The sequence below is a fragment of the Rhinopithecus bieti genome, unplaced genomic scaffold (genome assembly GCF_001698545.2).
Source record: "Rhinopithecus bieti isolate Rb0 unplaced genomic scaffold, ASM169854v2 scaffold_23748, whole genome shotgun sequence".
In the NCBI taxonomy this organism is placed as follows: Eukaryota; Metazoa; Chordata; class Mammalia; order Primates; family Cercopithecidae; genus Rhinopithecus; species Rhinopithecus bieti.
Window position 1 is genome coordinate 1,120,542 of NW_016811596.1, and position 20,501 is coordinate 1,141,042.

The following is a 20,501-nucleotide window of genomic DNA, read 5'->3' on the forward strand; positions in this document are numbered from 1 at the left end:
GTCTTTCTTATCTAAGTGTAGGACCTTGTTTTTGTTTACCAAGAGAGGTCTTTCCTTAATACTTGACAATGTGGTGATGGAACAATAACTGTTTTAGCAGATGATCTATATGAATTATGTGATTCCATGGTTTTATGTTCATAGAAATATAAGTCAATAATGGTCAGGAGTTGGAGATGTTCAAATCTTCAGTAAGTTTCTGGCTCTTTCTTGGATTCATCGGTTTTTCATTTTGACAAACCTTTTATTAATATAATGTCAGGAGATATTTGGCAGAAAGGTATAATGTAAACTGATCTATTATAAATTTAAGAAACTAGCAAAGGAGAATGAAATAAGTCATTTATGAATGAAAGAATGGAGACCTGTTGTCAGGTGTTCGTGAGTGTTGTATGTACACCCAGAAAGTCTTTGTAATCTTTAAAACAATTTGTCTTCACCTACAAACCACACAGTCTTATAGTGTATTTACTGCTCACCACCCTACTTTCTCCTATAATTTTGCTTCTCCGCCTGCAGGCTTAACATTCTTGGCAAAGCAGAAGGCTTATGGGAAATATTCATTGACTTCTTCTTGTAGCAATGTTATTTCTGCATAGTAGTCAGGCTAAGGAGTAGAGCTAAAGATGCCAGAACAGCTTCCTTGATTTTACAAGAAGGGCTCTAAGGGACCCTTATACCTCAATAATATGAGCAAAAACTGTCATTCTAATGTTTCACAGAAATGCATAGAATCCTCCCTTTACTGGTGTTGTTGGAAGATACTACTTTTACAGAATCAGAGTCTAGGCTCTAGGCATATCTAGACAGGAGGTATCTGAAGGAGCATTGTCTCCATTGTTACTTGGTCTAGAACACTTACTTGTCCCCATCCTATTATCTTCCATGCAAGTCCCATTTTAAGGCTGTGTGAAGCCTTTCTCTCTATTGAACTGCATAACAGCCCCAGACTTTCTGCCCTGGGATGGGAGTGGGGAATGAGGATGTATTGGATGAATGTAAATAGGTCTTTTTCAATACTTGTCAAGGGACAAGGAATGTCAGAGAAGGATTTATTTGCCCACACATGGAGCATGTTGTCCCTGACTGTCCAAAGTAATCCTCTTAGTCCCAGAGAATCCTATCCCTCAGGAATGCCACAGGAATATCCCCAATTAGAAGAATGTAATTACTTGAGTGGGAATCATGTACTAAATGATGAACCTCTCCTCCCAAATGGCATGAGCTTTTGAATAATTTAGAATGCAAGAACAATTAAATACAAGAGGACCATCCTGACAGTAAGGAGATGTTTGTGCTGCACTTATGAACATACATGCTATAAGGAAGGCTAGAACTAGAGAAGTATAACTAGCTTTAAAGTGGAATAGAGTTAATATTTTCAAACTATATAAAGCTCATTTAAATACATAGAATGACATGAAAATCTTAGATAGACAAATGAACAAAGGATATGAAGAGGCAACTTATCCAGGAGAAAATAAAACCAGTAAACAAGGAAAATATTCACTCTCATAAGGAATCCAAGATATTCAGATTTAAACAACAATAAGGGCCCATTTCTTGTATTTTAAAGTAAACAAAACTTAAAACAGTGATAGTATGATGCAATGATACTATGAGACTGTGGGGAAGCCAGTATCTATTGCTGGCTGCATTGTAACACTTTTGGAAATAAATTTGATAATTATATTATAGCAAAAGCCTTGAGAAATGTTTTTAACCAGTAATCCTAAGAAATAACTCAATAAAATAATAAAAACCACTTGAACTGAGAATAATTGTTATATTATGTATAGCTGCAAAGTTTAGAAACAAATATTTAAAAATAGGATAATAGTTACAAATTATAAAACAATGAAATGTAATTTTCTTTTACAATGGATGGTCATAATATGCTAGCTAGAATATGATACAGAAAATAAAACATTACAAAATTTAAATTACAGTATGACTATAACTATGTAAAATATATAACTATACATATGTGCAAACCCTAAAAAGAAATTTATGAAAATGATATCAATGTGTTAGTGTGGTATGATTTTCAGGGAGTTATTTCATTTTAAAATGTATTTTAATATGATAAAATGCTTAAAGATCTGTAATGAGTTCACTGAGGAGCCTTAACTTGTTGAGGAATAAACATGAAATAGATTTATTTTTCTGATAACTTTGTGCAGTGCTGACCTCTCTGATTTTTGCTGAGGTGCTACCTTCAATTCCATGACTTTCCAATCACTTATCAGAACAGTCTCTCTGGTTTTTTTAGACTCAGTGTTGTGTGTTTTGGAGGTTTCATTTTACATTCAATTCAAAACCTTCCCCTTTCCCTCTACAGTTACATTTATGGCTAATTTTCCTTCCCTCTTTCCTGCACTTCTCTGGTGGACATAGCTTCTTTTCTTACATGTTTCCCTTCAAGAGGTTGTTCTCTATTTATGCTTACTGGCCATCACTCTTCTCTGATTTCTTGGGGGGCCTGGTAATACCCTCTCCATAATCTCCTGGAATGAGAGCTTCAGGTTGGTGTTAATCTTTTTCGCCTCTCACAGTCATACACTGTATAGTTTCTTACTGGTGGGGTCCCCTTGGTTTGTAGAACAGGTTTAGAGAGTTGATGCCGGCAAGAGAGGTCAAGCCCAGACATTTAACTCATGGTCTACATAGAAAATCATGGATCATGGTCCATATTTAATAGTGAATTACACAGGCTGTTTCACTGCCTTTTCTCATACACCACATTCCTCTTGCCCTTTATTCACACTCAGCATCAGCTGAGTAGCCTGGAAAGTAGCCTGGAAACTTTTAAATAAATTATCAGCAGTTGGCAACTTAGTGGAGGGCACGACTATTCCAGCAATCATTGAGAATAATTCTCCTGGGCCCTTCCTCTACTTTGGCAAGAAGTATGCCATCAGCCCTACTCCATGGGAAAGCAATTGCCTTCATTTTCAGCTTTCCCAAATCAAGTCTTTCTTTTGTATTGATTAAGGTGGTTATGTTGGTGGTCTTTATGGTTATATTAGAAGAGTATCTCTCTGTAGGTCCTAGAAGGAATATGCTGGCTCTAATTACTGGCGTTTCTTTGAACTTAGAACATCAAGTATTTAGATGCCAGTTCTTAGTTCTCACCTTACCATGTAAAAACAGAATTATCATTAAAAGGTAGTTTAAGTACGGTTAGTTTATAGGACCAGGGGAATAAACAAGGTGCACTCTTACTACAAAATATACTAAATATCATCAATATTTGTTGTCTGGTTGATTAAGTGTTTTTTGAAAAAGACCAAAACAATAACTGAAAATTGTAGAAAGCATCTTAAAAGCATCTTAACCTAGTCACACATATGATTTATTTTCAGAGTTACTGTCATTAAGTCCTATCTGCTGAAAATTCTCCCTCTCTCCAAAACACCTGCCTTGCATATATCCTCTTCTGCTTGGGCTAAAATTGTCACTATTATGGGTTGGGGAGGGAGGGTTAGAAGAGAAGAGGAAGAGAACAAGAATAATGGAGTAGTTGGGAAGACAGGGCATCCACAAAAAACTTTACTTACCTCACATTTTACCAGGGTCCAGCAGTATTACTCACATGATAATCAGTCGGAATTTTGTTTCCTTTTCAAATTGATTAATGAGAACTTATTAACTCACAGGCGATTAAAGGGCCAGTGGGCACAAATTCTCTGTATTTTCAGTAAATGCCCAATTTTTGCATAACACTTAATAATAGAGAGGCTACTATTTTGAATCTTTACCACTAATTAGGAGACAATGGCACAACTTCAAATCAATCAATTCTTCACAGCTAAAAATGGAAGTACTTGTTAGAGTAAAAGCCGACGAAAGAGAGAGAGAGAGAGAGAAAGAGAGAGAGAGAGATTTTCTTTTGTTGTTCCTGTTTATGAACTTCTAAAAGTTAGAAACATTTCACCTAAATCTTTTTATTTTAACTCAAAATGTTATTCTATTGGGGTTATTTATCTAGATTCCAACAAACACTGTCAATTTTCTCTTATGGATTTTGTTTGAGACGTACATCACAGGTAGATATATTTTTAAGTTGATCAGCTTGACATATTAGCTTAAAATACAGCCTGTCCCTTAAGACTCAATGTCTTTGAAAATAGGAAGCTTGAGGTTGAAATCACTTAAGGCTGAGTTAGAAAAATGGCCTATATTAAAATCAGTAAGCTTGGTTTTCTTTTGATCATGTGTAAACAGAAAATCATGTCTCACAGGTGAAATTGTGTATTATCAACCTGCCTTTCCATTGTTCTTACATTCTGAAATGAAAGCCGCTAATGATGTTTCTTTATTTAGAGCTATGTGTTCATTTTACTAGACTGTCTTTAAAATAATATATAATTGGATTCAATAGATTCAGTAAAACATGAAAAAATACATGCTAGACAAATCTATAGTAGCTGCAGAAATCTATAGCAAATATAAAAATCTAGAGTAAATTGACTCTGGAAAGACAAGTGCTAAAGGGTCTGTTACCATAAATTTTGATATGTACGCAATGCCTACCTCCAGAAACAATAGCCAAATAGCCTGATGAAACGTAAGCTTCAAATGGGCCAAGTGAACAAGTATTTGACTTTTCCTGAAAATGATATAGGCTCAGTTATCTATGTAATCACCGTTAATATTGCATTTAATTGCCAAGTGCCTTGTTTTCTATTTAAGTTTAATCATACATAAAGCTTTTCTTTTCCATTGTACTTCTTTTCTATTTCTACAGTGATCATTTTGCATCACAAAAGGAATTAAAGAGTATGCAAGGTAAGCCTCCTGAGCCACAAGATCAATCTCTTCTGGTGGTGTTCTGTTTATTTGTGTCGTACCTTGAATTCCATGTCGTCTTGGACACTTCCCTCCTTCTGTAAACTTATGATGTCTCATTACAACTTTGCTGAACTTGTGGCGCTTAGACATGACTTCTTTCCTAGCTTTAGTCTGATGCGTGTTCAATTGTTCACTCCATGACTTGGAGTAACAAGTAACAAATTAGTAGCTTATTTAATAGGGATACTGATGGTCTCACTCATGCTCTTTTTACTGGGAGTCAGTAGGCAGGAAGCTAGAATTAGCTCAGTTTTGTCAAACTGATTTGAGTTCATCCATGGTAAAATGAAATCTAATATTTTCCTTCCTCCTACATGGTTAGAAATTTTGGTTCTCAGCAGGTGTTGAATTTAAATAGTAAGAACAAATGGAAGCCACAGCTATGGCTCTGAGAACAATTATATAGGTCCTTGAAAATCCATTTCCAATCTATATTAAAAAAGAAATGTTATTTTGCAGCAATGAGGAATTAAAGTCTGCTGAAATTATTTTTTTCCTGCTTCAAGAAATCAGTCCAGAAATCCCAAACTTTTGTAAGTGTTGGTCTTCTTTGAAACCACATTTCCCATATGTTTCACATTGTCATTGCATGAATACTGTTACTTTGATGTCCTCAATAATTTATTACTTTTTGCATTTTTCTTATGACACAGACCACAGAGCTATAAGAAACTGACCATTGCATTTCACATGACTTGGGCTTAAAATATGATAAAGGAAAAGAGTAAAAATTGTCATGGTATCTTATATTACAAAAGGTATTCTATGTAATTAGCTCAGTTTTGTCAAACTGTTTTGAGTTCATCAACTGTAAAATAATGATCTTTTTATAACAAATTTTGTATAATGAATATTTTTCTGCAATGAAATTCTACTTGTTTCTCTCTTATAATCACTATCACTAAGCAACAGACTTATTTGCTGCTTGCAATAGTGAGATATAGATGAATTCATTATAATTGTTTTATCTCACCATCCAACAACAGTTACAAATAAACTCTTCTAAAGTTTTTGCTCTTTAATTACCAAAAAAAGTTCAGCCAGTAAAAAGACTCAAATACCTAAAGTTTGATTTCAATGACCCTGAACAATTACAGTAACTAAAACTAAAAATGGCAGCTATTACGTAACATCTTCCACTTTTCCTGGCAGAAAACCTTCTTTTCCTCATAAGCTAATTCAAAGTATGAATCCTATAAGATTCTTTTCATCTTTACCACTTGCTGATGGCAAATTGAATTTTAAGTAAGACTCCCTTATGAAGCAATTGTGATGCCACATGCAGTTTGTTATACTTTTGAACTATAGCAACCTGGTAACATAGGTGAAAGCCCATAATGATTATGAGCGCGCGCGCGTGTGTGTGTGATTTTATGATTCATGGGTTTTTATTGCTCCCATCTTTGTGTCACTGTGTACCCAAAGATACTGTCATTGTTCTTCTCCCCACCAGAAGTCAGAAGCATAACACCTCTTTGTAATCTTAAAAACACTCGTACTTTCTATACATATTCAAAATACAATCACTTACCTGGATTAACAGAAAATAATTTAAAAGACTCCAGAATTGGAAACTAGGTCAGACCCTATTCTCTTTCAAATTTTGGGAAATAAATGAGATGGGAAAACACAGCAAGGCACACAGAAAAATTCGTTGTCTATCAAGGTCAAGCACAAACACTTAGCTTGGAGCTCAGCATGATTCTATCACTCCTGAGCCTTTTCCCCTACTTCTAATATTTTCTTTATTTTTGAGGTGGAGTCTAGATCTGTCACCAGGCTGGAGTGCAGTGGCATGATCTCAGCTCACTGCAACCTCTGCCTCCCGGGTTCAAGTAATTCTTGTGCCTCAGTCTCCCGAGTAGCTGGTATTACAGGCGTGCACCACCATGCTGACTCATTTTTGTATTTTTAGTAGAGATGAGGTTTCCTCTTATTGGCCAAGCTGGTCTCGAACTCCTGACCTCAAGTGATCTGCTTACCTCGGCTTCCCAAAGTGTTGGGATTACAGTTCTGAGCCCCTGTGGCTGGCCCCTCTTCTAATATTTTCTAATACTGAAATCCTAAGCAATCGAAAGCAACATGTTAGGGGACTTCACATTCTTTAAGGACCCTTGATCATTCTGTCTTATTTGTTATGGATTTCAAATTTTTATTTTGCCTTTTGAACATCAATTATTTGTTATCATTAGTTTTGTATGGCCAATAGTTGTTTTTCTTTACTAGAATTTTATGGGCTTTTGTTCTCACACATTTTGTGGCACATATATTCCTTTGGGTTCACTTTCCTCTTTGATAAAGTACCTCCCTTAATTTTATGGGGAGGGTCTGTGTGTGGTAAACTCTAAGTCTTGGTAGATCCAATAATGTGCAGATTTTGCCTCATTCTGAAGTATTAGTTTAAGCAGATATAAAATTCTAAGTTGACATCTTTTTTCCTCAGTGCTTTCAAGATATTGTTGTATTGTTTACTGGATTTTATTGCTTTAGATGTGAAATCTTTGTGAATCTATTTTTATTCCTTTGTAGTTAAAATATTTTCCAAGGTAGATTTTAAGATGGCTTGTTAAAAATCCTCAGTATTTTGCAGTTTAGCATGAGTTTTGGTGAGGACTTATTTTTATTATCCAGTAATTAGGACTGCATTCTCTATTTCATGTCTGTCTTCCATTTACAAAAATTATTAACAATGATTTCTTCAAATAATGCTTCTCATCCATTTCCTTTGTTTTATTCTTCTCAGACTTTTATTAGAAGAATGTGTAAATTGCTCATTTTGTCTTACATTTCAAAATTGCTCATCCTGTTTAAAAGCCTCATTGTCTCTGGCTTATTGGGTGCATTTTTTTTCTTACTCCTTTTCCTACTGTCCAGTAATTCTGTTTTCAATTACATCTAATTCAATTTCATCTACCCATTGCATTTTTATTTTGATAGCTATATTTCTAATTGATCCATTTTGAGATAAATTTTTATTTCTTCCGTTTTCATACTTAATTTCCAAGTAGAAGTTATTAACTCAGTTATCTCTATGAAGATGCAAAATACACTGTTTTAAAGTTTGGCAATCTTTTCTATGATATTGATTTCATACAAAGCAATTCATGTTCTAATTGTTGTTTTATGGTTTCTTTCTTATTGGTACATTACTTCTTACGTTTTGAAACCTTGGTTTGTAGCTTATTTTGCATGAGATGGTGGTTGTTCTCTCTCTCACTCTGGACTTACTCACTTCTCTAGAAAATTTGAAGACTCATCCACCTGGATCCTGCTTAGCAAATATTCATGTACTTTTTTTCTGTTTTCCACTCTTGTATTTATTTTAGGATTAAGTGACTAGTTCTAGCTAATAGGCTATGAGTGGAAGTAACAAGTATCACTCGAGTCCAAAAAACAGTTTAGTGTTTATGTGAGATAGTCATATTTTCTTTTCTTTTTAAATATTGTTTATATATTTATTTTAGAATAAGGGGGTACATATGCAGGTTTGTTACATGAATATATTGCATGATACTGAGGTTTGGGATTCTCTTGATCCCGTAGGCCAAGTAGTGAACATAGAACCCAATGGGTAGTTTTTCAGTATTCCCCTCCTCCTCCCTTTTAGAATTCTCAGTTTTTATTGCTCCTATCTTTATATCCCTGTGTACCCAATGTTTAGCTCCTGCTTTTAAGTGAGAACGTGCAGTATTTTGATTTTTGTTTCCACATTAATTCACTTAGGATAATGGCCTCTAGCTGCATTCATGCTGCTGCAAAGACATGATTTTTTTATTTTTATAGCTACATAGTATTTTATGGTGTATGCATACTACATTTTCTTTGTCCAGTCCACTGTTGATGGCCACCAGCGTTGATTCCATATCTTTGTTATTGTGAATAGTGCTGCGATAAACATACATGTGCTGGTTTCTTTTTGGTAGAATGATTTCTTTCCCTTTGAATATATATCTAGTAATGAGATTGTTGGGTCGAATGGTAATTCCACTTTTAGTTCTTTGAGAAATCTCCAAACTGTTTTCCACAGAGGCTAAACTAATTTGCATTCCTACCAACACGTTTTTCTGCAACCTCGCCAACATCTATTTTTTTGACTTTTGAATAATAGCCATTCGAACTGGTGTGTTGATATGAGATAGCCATGTTTTCTATCTCATCAATGAATGTAAAGAACACTGAATTGGCAGAGATACTATAGCAAATCATCCCAGACTCCCAAGTCACTGCTGGATGACAGTTGCCAAGGAGAATCATCTGACCTGCATTAGAGTGTGCTGTGAATGTCGAATAAAACTTTGTTGTATAAATCTGTTGATATTTTGGGTTGATTTGGTACTGTCACTTGCCCTAACTAGTATACTACCTGTCACCTCATCTAGTGGGAGTGTATTAGTTAGGGTAAGTGGCAGTACCAACTTATATAACTAAGTATCATATTATAACTTGGTTCTCCATCCCCATGCAGAACCAAGTTATAAAATGATGATTCAAAGTTCTATCTTAGTGATATTTGGGATAATGAAGATTCATTCACTAAGCCAGAAGGCAAGTTTTTCAGTTACTATAAGGCTGATATCTTCCCAATTCCCTGGGTCTAATGCCTTTTTAATTCCAAGCATCAATCAGCAGAAATTCCCTTAACCTTTGGCTATGAGTCGTGAAGCTTGCTCTTCATCTGGAGTACCTTAGGCTTCTGAAATGGAACTGCCTGCTGCCAGTGTGCTTCTGGACCTGATACCCAGCAAGCCAGGGGCTTCAGCTCTACTTACCACTGTGAATTTTTGACCCACATAGATGCTTATTTAAAAAAATATATAGCTATGTTTTTTTTTTTTTTTTTTTTCTGTTTATACTTGCTATGCATTTAGAGTAGAGGGGTATGCCATATCATGAATTTACTTCACTAGCTTGATTTGAAGACATTCTAAGTACAATGCTCCAGTGTGGAGTTTGGAGATTGGTATTCATGAAAAGCCATGATGGTTCATGTAGGCCTTCTCAGATCTCTGTGGGGGTGGAAGAATATGCATTTGTTGTTGGCCATTACTTCTGAAATCATTTATAATGGGCTTTATGAAGTTCTTGGCTTTTCACACTCCGATAACTTTTATGATGCTTTTTAGAGATGTTTTGGAACCTCTGTTGGAAACAATAAGCTAGGCTAGTGTATTAGTTCATTTTCACCCTGCCAATAAAGACATATCCAAGACTGGGCAATTTACAAAAGAAAGAGGTTTATTGGACTTACAGTTCCACGTGGCTGGGGAGACCTCACAATCATGGTGGAAGGTGAAAGGTAAGGAGGAGCAAGTCATGTCTTACATGGATGGTGGCAGGCAAAGAGAGAGTTTGTGCAGGGAACTCTTGTTTTAAAACCATCAGATCTTGTTAGACTCATTCACTATCACGAGAACAGTGCAGGAAAGACCCATTCACATAATTCAGTTACCTCCCACTGGGTTCCTTCCACATCTTGAACTTACAATTCAAGATGACATTTGGGTGGGAAGACAGCAAAACCATACCAGCTAGTGATTATTAAACTTGACTGATATGTGGCCTGGTGGAAAAATGTCAAGAACACTTAATGTTGACTTAAATTATTTTTTATTATTATCATTAATTTACTTAAATATGTACAAACATAAAACTAGAATCTTATGATTGGACCTCAGATATAACTATATAGCCAAAACAAATTTATATATTAAATACAAATTAAACTATAAAACTAATATGATTCAAAGTAACACATTTATTTTAATGTGACACATGATACTTCTTTGTTAGAACCAAATTGATACTTGAAATATAAACATATTGATGACTATTGAGGTTCACTGTATTAGATAGATCATGGCAGAAAATGAATGGCATTTCAGTACTTAAAGAGGATTTAAGAAAGGAAATGTGTACAAAGGTATGGGCTGGCTTAGAAGAAACTAAAGAGGGTTGAGAAATAGCAACAGTAAAGAGCCATTATCATCTGTAAGACTGTAGAGGCAAATTAAGAAACAATGATCAGAACATAGAGAGTGTGGCTGCAGGTATAAGAGAGGAAAAACTTAGAAAATCTGTGATTTTTGTAAGAGGGACATAATTAACTTGTACGAACCCAACCAGGAGGAAACCAGCAAAATAAATGCCCTGACCTCATTCTTGTCACTCTTCAACCTCCTGCTATAGACTCCCATTTACTGAACCTAACCAAAAAACAAAAAACAAAAACAAAAACAAAAAACCAAACAGAGTATGAGCAAGCCTCTTGATAAAGATCACGGGCACATAATAAAAAGAATAGGATAGAGGAAGTAGTCTGAAGAGGTAAGGGAAAATATCCATTCAAGTTCACTCCATATTCATTCATTCCATATGTACTACCAGGTACTCTGTGATGACATGGTTCTCCCACAACTTAAAAAAAAATAAAATAAGTACAAAAATGTTTGCTTTTCCCTAGGTATGAATACAAATTTACATTTAAAGTCTCTTTTATTTTTCCTTATTAGTTCATGACAATTTAAATTGTAATTGATATCAATACAATGATAAAACAGAAGGAAGGCAAGAGCACTGAAATTTGTGGTAATATCCAGTTATAATGTGGTTATCTAGCTGATCCTAAATATGCATTTAAAAAATATCACCAAATGAATAAAAAACATATTCTAAATGTTAAAACAAAAGAAGCAAACAACAACATCAACAGAATCTTCAAGGAGAACTTTAAATTGTGCCAGTATATTCACCCCTCTGAGTTCACAGAGCTCATATGAGAATACTTGAACTAAGTCATTTATGCATCAGTATGGATAAATATTCTATGCTCTGAAACAACCAGCACATAGCTGCTCGAGAAATCTACCTAAAGCTCTGCTGTGATTCTGTAATTCTTTTCATTAAAACAATCTTCAATGGCTCCCCATTGCCTACAGATTTAAGTATAAAATTTGCATCCTGAAATTCAAAGTCCTTAGCTAACTTTTTGAGCTTTATCATCTATTATTCTTCCCTTAGACATATTGTATACTCCAGCCAAAGTAGGAGGTGTATTATGGTCTGAACAAACTCTGGTTTTCTGCTTTCTTATCCCTGTTCCTATTTTTTTTCCTCTCCTTGGAATGTCAGCTTCTTTATCTCTGTTGTTTAAAATCCTGCACACCTCTTGAAGCTCATTTCAAGTCTACCTCCTCTGTGAAGGCTGAGCTAACACCCAGGATCAGATTATCAAATCACTCACACAAGTGAGAGACCTTTCTCAGTATCAAGCTTCACAGCTAATTCCAAGGATACAAGCACTGAAGACACAGGCAAGGCAGAGAAAAGGCTGGGGCATTCCACAAGACTTCCCACATCCTTGTTGTTGTAGACATGTACTCTCCAACTCAGAATAATAGATGAGGTCTCTAATGAGGACTGCAGGTCACCTCAAACAGCGGACAGCATTGAAGTTAGGAAACATCTCCTCTTCATGCTTCAGAGAGTTGTATAGCTTATGTCACATTCTCTAGGGAGCCATGCATCATAAATCCATACACTGTAGGCTTGTTTACCCTAAGCAATCCTAAACCAGAGACATCTTGCATCATTATTCAATTTGTCCAGAAGTTCAGTTTTTATATTTGCAAGGATATTAGACTGAAGCACTGTCTTCTTTTTCTAGAACCACATTCAGAAATAAATGGATCACAGATCAATTTCTTTAACTCCTTTCCCCTGCAACACTTCCGATTATTCCAATCTTACATTATCTTTTTCTTCTGTCTCTCTGTGCCTCAATCGTAGCACTATTTTTCTGCTTATTTACATTATCTTCTCTCCTCCTGCAACCTGGTAGAAGGGATATGATTTATTCATTTTGAGACTGTAATAGTACTTTGCAAAGTGCCTTGCATATAACAGTTATTTAATAAATGTTGAAATGAATTTGGAGAAAGTAAGAATGTTCTATTCTCATTATTTCCCACAGGTAACACTGTTGAGTCCTGGACAGTGGAGAGAAATCAGATAGTCCAAGTTTAAGTGGGTTTAAATATTTGCTTGTGTAGATAATTTAACAAAAACTACACAGACTTTATGTTAAATTATGCAAAATTAGGTAAAGTTGAGTTCATGGACTTTCCTTCTCATTCTTGAACACCATTTCCCTCTCTCCTCAGATGCCTATATCTGGATCTTATTTGCAGGGTTGAATGTTGCTCAAGGGACTTGCTGGCTAAGAGACTTCACTATTACCAGGACAAGTCCTAGAGAATGTTATCTAGACACTCATGATTGGAGTATCATAATCACTGGTAGGAAAGATAAAAGCAATAAAACCATGCTTGGAGGTTGGAAATTGGAAAGTAGTCAGTCAATGCATCAACTAAAAGTATAAGGCAGAGACATAGCCAGGAAACACAATGAGGACAAGGAAACACTCTAGCTGTTGAAATGAATAGTTCAACATCCAAGCCTGAAAACCTAGTATATTCTTGGAGGTATTGATTTTCTGTGGATTTGGAAAGCTTTCCTGGATTAAAGGCATACTTAAAAAGATAGACCTGGCCTGACCAGCAGAGTTTGCATGGTCTTCCCCACTTCTTATATAAAATTTAATTCTCAGTGTGTAAAAATCATTGGTAACAGTTTAAAATGTCTTCCTTCTTAGGAATATGTACATACACCCAGAATTCAGTCTTAGGCTACAATGATAAAGAGCTTATTTCTCATACTGGGTTGAGGAGAACTGGGGGCATAAGAACTTTCCTAACTATACTTAAATTGTCTGCTAGGATATCATGACATACCACTCCTCTTACTTGGCTCCATAACATTGAGAATTTATAGATATCCCCATGCTTAAGCTCTCTACTTGCTAATAAAATAATACATTTTATGGTATTTCTTTTTCCCTACAGAGAGAATAAAAAACCCTGGAGCTGTATATACTTGGTTAATGTTTTTGTTTGCATAACAGTGTTTCTTTCCTTATCTGTTTTAAATAGTGTACTTCTTGGAAGTTGTATTGTTTTTCTAATACTGCATAACAAATTACCACAAACTTAATGGCTTAGAAGAACACACATTTATTAGTTTTCTTAGATGCATGGGACAAGAGCCTAGATATTGTCTAACTGGTTCCTCAAAATATGTTCTCATGAGGCTGCAATCAAGGTGTTGGATAGGGCTGGGTTCTCACCAGAGGCTAGACTGGGGAAGGATCTGCTTCCACATTTCTTAGGCTATTAGCAGATTCATTTCCTAGCATCTTTAGGATTCATGGCAGCTTGTTTATTCAAAGCCAACAACAAAAGAAAAGAAACTTCCGCACTTTGGGTGCTGTAATAGTATGTATTGTATCCCTTCACCTTTGCCATTTTCTACTGGTTGGGAACAAGTCACAGGGCCTTCCTACACTCTGGGAGGGGATTACATAAAGATGTGAATACCAGAAGGTAGGGACCAGGCTAGCCACCTTAGCATATGTCTGCCACAGAGGTAGATACAATGCTCTTTATATAAATTCAAAGTAAAATCAGTTTATATGCACGTAGATTCTTCATGACTGTGTGGTGGTGATGACTCAAATGATAATGAAGATCATGGAAATGCAGATTCAGAATCAGATGTTAGTGATTTGTCTAAGGGCTCTAAGTAAGAAAGAGTAGCTGAAGATTAGAGGTCTGCTCTGGCATTATTTAACTTGACATATGTCATGTATGCTGATGAAATGCTTTCTAACTAGGAGCCTAATTTCCATCCTGTGCATCTCATAAGCTTAGAGTTCTTATTCCTTTGACAATGTTTTAGGTACCTATGGTATCTATGTCTTCTGCTGTGATTTAGACAAATAGGAAGAAAATGGCTAAATTACTTAAGATTTTCTGAAATCATGGAAGGGAGAATACTACACTGGTAACTTGAGGCTGCTTTGGGTTTTGAAAATAACAAATCTACAATCAGAACACTGATGTTGCTTGCCAATATTGAAGACTTTTATAACCAGCAAAGGACTTGTGTGGGAGAACAGACCCCCTTTTCCCACGGTATCAGGAGCTTTTTATTATTAATTGTCTTGTTTACCCTAAACTTACTAAAAGTAAAAAAAAAAAAAAAAAAAAAATGTGGGGGGGGAGGGGATAGAAAAAACTTCCAATTTAGACATTTTCTGTGGGAATCATTTCAAGGATCTGCATTTAAGACCTACTCCAAACAATGTGCTGTCACTACTAACTGCCAAGAAGAAATTACACCCTATAGAAAGAGAGAGCACTTGAATTTCCAAATTACATGACCCTAATTTTTTCATTCACTACTACTACCTTTCACATATTCTATCACTGTCAAACAGGACCATCAAATGCTCTTTGAACATGAGCTACACTTTCCCATCATTTCTTACCCTACTGAAAATGTTCTCTCTGCTTCTGTTGCTATTTGTCCTTTTGTATCTATTTCTGCATTTCAAATCTTCTTTTGTATTTGTCTCTGCATTTAAAATTTTAGCTCAAAAACTATCATACGTTTTAGTTTTCTGATTGCTGTGTCATCCTTTATATTCTCACAGTGCCTGGCAACTCTCCTATGGCTCTTGCGGCCACATTGTATTCCACAGAATTTTTTTTTTTTTTTTTTTGTAAAATTCATAGAGCATAAAATTGACCACTAGAAAGTGCAAAATTCAATGGCTTTTAGTACATTCACAATGTTATGTACCTGTAACCCCTATTTTACTATCTTATTCCCAAGCACTTCTACCACCTCTCCACCTCTCCCCCTCTCCCCTACCACACACACAGAACACCCTGTACCCATTAAGCTGTCAATCCTCATTTCTTCCAATCCTGGCAACCACTAGTATGCTTTGTGTCTCTATGAATTTGCCTATTCTGGATATTTGAAATAGGTTAAATAATACAATATGTCACTTTATGTGTCTGGTTTCCTTCACTTAGCATAGTGCTTCAAGATTTATCCATGATGTTGCATATATTAATAATTTTTATGGCTGAATAATATTTCATTATGCAGATATAGCACATTTTGTTCATCCGTTTATAAGCTGATAGACATTTGGGTTGTCTCCACTTTTTGCACTTTTTAGTTTTTATGAATAATGCTACTATGAACATTTATGTACAAGTTTTTTTTTTGAACACCTGTGTTCCATTCTGTTGAGTATACACCTAGAAATGTAATTGCTGGGTCACATGGTAGCTCTATGTTTAACATTTTGAGAAACTGCCATACTGTTTTCCAGAGCAGCTGCCTCATTTTATATTCCCACCAACAAAGTATCTTGCTATTTTGTGTGTGTGTGTGTGTGTGTGTGTGTGTGTGTGTATGTGTGTGTATGTCTGTTTTAATTCTGGCCATCTTAGTGGGTATGAAATGGTATCTTGTGGTTTTGAATTGCATTTCCTGGATGACTAATGATGTTGAGTATCTTTTTATATGTTTGTTGGCTATTGTATATCTTCTTTGGCGATAATCCATAGATTTTTATGTTGATTTCTTTTTTTCAATACACAAGCTAAATTTTTATTTAAATTATTATTAATTAGGAAACTGGAAAGATGTTGACAGTCAATTCAAATAATCCAAAGACCAGACATTTATAGATTGGTAATGTTGAAAGGAAACCACAAATGGAAGGAAACACTTTTTTCCCATACTGTTCTCTCTTCCTGGGATTCTTAACACTCTCTCATTCACTTTAAGTATAAAGTTTCTCAACTTTCACTTCTATCCTCAAACATCACCTAATCAAACTAAGGTATGTCATCATATTCCATACTGTTTTTGATCTACCCTCATTTGGCCAAAACTAAATTGAACAGGAAAAAACAAACTGTTTTTCCTACTCTCACAAACTCCCTCAACACAGAACACTTATGATCACCAAAATGTGTGGGGATTTCTCCCCACCAACAACCAGTACTCAGCAGAAACTGCTAGGTATGCTTCAGTTGAAATCAATTCTCACACTCTCTACTGGGAGTTAACATCAGATTCTACAGCTTTCGGCCTTGGTTCCTCAAGACTGCCCTCCACTTCACATGCCAATCACAAGTCCCAAGTTGTGACCTGTACTTCTGACCAACTAATGATAAGTTGGGGGTTTCCATGATACCACTCCTTGGCATGTATTAATTAGCTAGAGTGGCTCACAGAATTCAAGGAAACTCCTTACTTACTATTATCACTGTATAACAAAGAATATGTTAAAGTATAAAAATTAAGAAGCAGATGGAGAGATACATAGAACAAGATTTGGAAGGGTCCTAAGCATAAGGGTTTCAGTCCCCATGGAGTACACTTCCCTCCCAGCAGTGGATGTTCATCACCCCAATCCAGGAACTCATCAAATCAGGCCCTTTTAGGTTTTTCTGGAGGCCTCATTACATAGACACACTTGATTAAAGTATTGATCATTGTTGATCAACTCAGCCTTTATTCTCTCTTCTGTCCTTGATGGGAGGGTTGGGTTGAAAGTTGCCAACATCTAATTACATGATTTTTTTCCCCTGTGAACTCGCACACATTATGAAGCTTTCCCTGGTAGAAATGCCTTCTTGTTTTTCCTCTTTATACATTTGACATACTTGTTAGAAGTAAAATGGTTAAAATCAGGAAATAAGATACAAAACATAATCATTGGTGATGGATCAATGTAGATGTTGCACAGGGGGTATTCAGTTAGTGTGTGCTAAATGCTCTCTGTACACCGGTTTGGTCGTTATCAGAGGCTGGGAAGGGTAGGGGTTGGAGGCAGTGAAGACAAAGTGATTAGTGGGTACAAAAATATAGGTAGATGAAACAAGACCTAGTCTTCAATAAATCAGTAGAGTGACTATAGTTAACAGCAATCTGTTAACTATAATCTTTGTTATTACAAAGCAGCTAATAAAACTGTAATCTTTGTTATTACAAAGCAGCTAGTAGACAATAATTTGAATGTTCCTAGCATAAAGAAAAGTTAATGTTCGAAGTGATGGATATCCCAATTACCTTGATTTGGTTATTACACATTAATATAAATGTATCAAAATATCACATGCACCCCAAATATGCATCTCTATTATGAATCAATTTAAAAAGGGCAAACATTGTGTGATTTCATTTATGTGAAGTACCTTAAGGACAAACTCATGGAGTTAATTTCTTATCTCTCTCCGGAGACTACAAGTTTCTTGAGGACAGGAAATATGTTACTAATCTTTTAACCGCTCAGGGGCTTTATTAAATAGTTCAGGGCACGGCACACTAAGTGCTCAGCAAATACTTATTGATCTGAATTTAGAAGTCTTAACAAAATTTGTTGTATTGCCTGAATCAGCCCAGAGGTGAAGTCTTCACATCATATTATTTTAGTATAAAACTATTCTTACTTAGGATATCAGCAACTCTCTGTTAATATGTCCGTTGGCTTTCAGTGGCATCTGAATTGTTGACTACATGCTTCTTGAAACATTATTTTTCTGGCTTATAGTATGTCACACTTCCCTAGATGTACTTTCTACTTCTCCATTTACTGCTTTTTAGTCTCTTTTGTAGACTCTTCTTCTCTGATGAGCACTTAAAGATGAGCATTCCCTGGGTGTTTGTCCTTGGAAATCTGTTTACAGTGGTACCAGTTCTTCCCAAATGCTTGTCCTCAAATAGTGTCATTTCATGACAGCTGTTTTTTCAATGAAGGTCAGTGTAATGAGTCTTTTATCTACATTAATCAGTTAATTGGGAGGACTGTCCTTCATTTTAGGATTTTGTTATCCATACTTTTTTTGTGTGTCAAAATATCTGTCTTCTACTTCTATGAAACAGTAATAATAGTAAAGGCTACTTATATATACATATATATATATACTTATAATGTCCTTGACAAATTAAAAATTTAGCAACCCTCACAGTCATTTAAGAATGTACCAAACATCTGCAAATCAAGCAATGTAACGTACAACATTTCCAGAATGAAGGATAAAAGCACATGATCATGTCGATTGATGCCGAAAAAGCATTTGACAAATTTCTACATCTTTTCGTGATAAAAGCTGTCAGCAAAATAGGTATAGAAGGATATTTCCTCAATATGATAAGGGCCATTTATGAATGCCCACAGCTAATATTATAATCAATGAGAAAGAACGTTTCCTCTAAGATCTGGTATAACCCAAGGATGCCCACTCTCACCACTTCTATTCAACATAGTTCTGGAAGTACTAGCTAGAGCAATTAGACAAGGAAAAGAAATAAAAGGCATCTAAATTGTAAAGAAAAGGTAAAATTATCCCCATTTGCAGATGACATGACCCTAAATGTAGCAAACCCTAAAGACTGCCCCCAAAAAACCTGTTAAAACTAATAAATAAAATCAGTAAAGTATCAGGATAAAAAAAATCAATATACAAAAATTAGTTGTGTTTCTTTACACCAACAATGATGTATCTAAAACAAATCAGGCAAACAATCCCAGTTATGATAGCATCAACAAGAACAAAATAATAACCATTCAATCAAGGAAATGAAAGATCTGTACACTGAAAATCATAAAACACTGATGAAAGAAATTAAAGAAGAGACAAATAAATAAAATGATATCTTGTGTTTCTGGAGTGGAATAACTAGTAGTGTCAAAATATCCTTAATACCTAAAGCAATGTATAGATTCAGTGCAAATCCCTATAAAATTTCCATAGCATTTTTCACAGAAATAGAATAATAATTCTAAAATTCATATGGGACTACAGTAGACCCTGAATATACAAACAATCTTGAGAAAGAAAAACAAAGTTGGAGGCTTCACACTAATTTCAAATTATATTGATATACTGTTCTATACTTATTGCCTGGGTATCGTAGTCAGGGTTCCTCAAAGGAATAGACCTAATAAGGACATACATGCATATTTATATATATAATATATGTAAAAGGGGATTTATTATGGGAATTGGCTCATGCAGTTATGGAGGCTGAGAAGTCCCATGAGGCCAGGCGTGGTGGCTGACATCTATAATCCAACCACTTTCAGAGGCTGAGATAGGAGGATCCCTTGAGTCCAGGAGCTCAAGACCAGCTTGGGCAACATAATGAGATCCTGTCTCTACAAAAAACAAATAAAATAAAATAAAATAGAAAATTAACCAGGCATGGTGTTGCGCACCTCTAGTCCCACCTATGTAGGAGACTGTGGTAAGAGGATTGCTTGAGTCCAGGAGTTTGAGGTTACAGTGAGCCGTGATTGCACCACTGCTCCAGCATGGGTGACAAAATGAAGTCCTGTCTCTAAAATATATGTGTGTGTCAGCCGGGCATGGTGGCTCATGCCTGTAATTCCAGCACTTTGGGAGGCTGAGGCAGGTGGATCACCTGAGGTTGGGAGTTTGAGACCAGCCTAACCAACATGATGAAACCCTGTCTTTACTAAAAATACAAAATTAGCCAGGTGTGGTGGTGCATGCCTGTAATCCCAGCTACTCATGAGGCTGAGGCAGGGGAATCGCTTGAACCCAGGAGATGGAGATTGTGGTAAGCCGAGATCGCGCCTTGCACTCCAAGCCTAGGCAACAAGAGCGAAACTCCATCTCAAATAAAATAAAATAAAATAAAATAAAATAAAATAAAATAAAAAAATGTGTGTGTGTGTGTGTATTTAAAAAAAGTAGAAA

At 35.6% G+C, this 20,501-nt stretch overlaps 1 long non-coding RNA gene across 1 annotated transcript in view; it reads left to right on the forward strand.

The window, feature by feature from the left end:
* Nucleotides 1-20,501, forward strand: part of LOC108543694 (uncharacterized) — a 309,209-nt gene that overhangs the window by 35,348 nt on the left and 253,360 nt on the right. The window lies entirely within an intron of this gene.